Raw genomic sequence first — 1,449 nt, 5'->3', positions numbered from 1 at the left:
GCTGGGGAGTAGAAAGGAGGGGTTAGCGTGTGAGGCAATTAACAGGACATAACACACTGCATCCCAACAAACTGTTGCTAACAAGCTTCATTGAGATGACCTGAAAGTTCTGTGGGGATGTTTTCTGATTACCCACATGCTTTTATCTTTGCTTGTGACCAAGCACAGCTGACAGCTACTCCTACTGCCTGCCTGCCTGTAGTGCTGTTGATGGCATCCAGACAAGGTCTAAGAGCCCTTTCTGTTGGAGGTTTCCTGATCCCAGCTCTGAGACCAGTGGAGATGCAGTTCCAGAACAGCCAACTCAATTTTTTTTCTATAATTTCTTTCAGTGCTGATCTTTGTGCTTAGCTCACGGTTGGATTTCTTGACATTGATATGTGTCGGATGAAGAAAGACTGCATTTGTTGGGTATTGGATTGCAGTTAACTGGTATTGTCATGTTGTGCCAGTCCTCTCCCCTTTGCTGTGGGGTTCTGTGGTGTAGGAATCTGTATGGAAATAGGATTAGATGCGCCTGTATGGCACCACTTAGTCCTGGAAGGATGTGCAACCTTGCATAAAGGCACATGAATAAATTTCTGGAAGTGCCCATTCAAAGCTTCTGGCACAGACAAATTTCTTTACACAAACTCTAGGCGAGCTTTTGTTTCTGCACTGGTAAATTGGTTTTAACTGAATGGGAAAAGGAAGCAATGACAGTATAATCATAGAATAATTCAAGTTACAAGGAATCTCAGGAGGTGATCTAGTCTAGTTTACTGCTCCAAACAGGATCTACTTCATTAGGAATGTATCAACTCCTTGAACTTAATAATATCCTTTTATGATCTTTCTTCTACTTCCAAATTGGGGTTAATCTGCATACTGACATGTATTTGGCAGTACCAGCACCACATGAACAAACTAAATAAGTGAGGGGAAGAATGGATATACAAAGATGGTGACCGAGGCTTGGATGGAAGCCTATTGCAAAAAGTCTAATAATCAGGTGGAAGTCTTACCTGCCTGCTTGTTTAAGCCTTACCCATATGAACTGACAGATGTTTAAAGAATGGACTGTACTTAAATTATTTTGCTTCCATGGAGAACAAGAAAAATGGTGCTAGAATGCAACTGCTAAATTATTGATACAAATCTGAAAAACTTGGTCTATAATCCAGGGACCAATACTGAAGGCAGTAGGTGGCTTGACCTTAAGTTTTGTGGGTTTTTTTTTTTTTTTTTTTTTTTTTGATGCAAGGGAACTGTTACCTTTGTCACCACTTGGCAGCCTTCCATTTAAACTCAAATACAATTTGAAGGTTAATGCTCTAAGTATTTCAAAGATGCATGTTTTAATTATCATTCACGTTGCTTTTTCTTTTCTCTTTCTCTATAGCACAAAGTTTAGAACTCTTCAGGTAACTTGCTAACTATTTGAGTGTTTCCATCACATGATGGAGGAAT

Source organism: Oxyura jamaicensis, unplaced genomic scaffold (genome assembly GCF_011077185.1).
Source record: "Oxyura jamaicensis isolate SHBP4307 breed ruddy duck unplaced genomic scaffold, BPBGC_Ojam_1.0 oxyUn_random_OJ71986, whole genome shotgun sequence".
NCBI lineage: Eukaryota > Metazoa > Chordata > Aves > Anseriformes > Anatidae > Oxyura > Oxyura jamaicensis.
Note: the sequence above shows the minus strand (reverse complement) of the source record.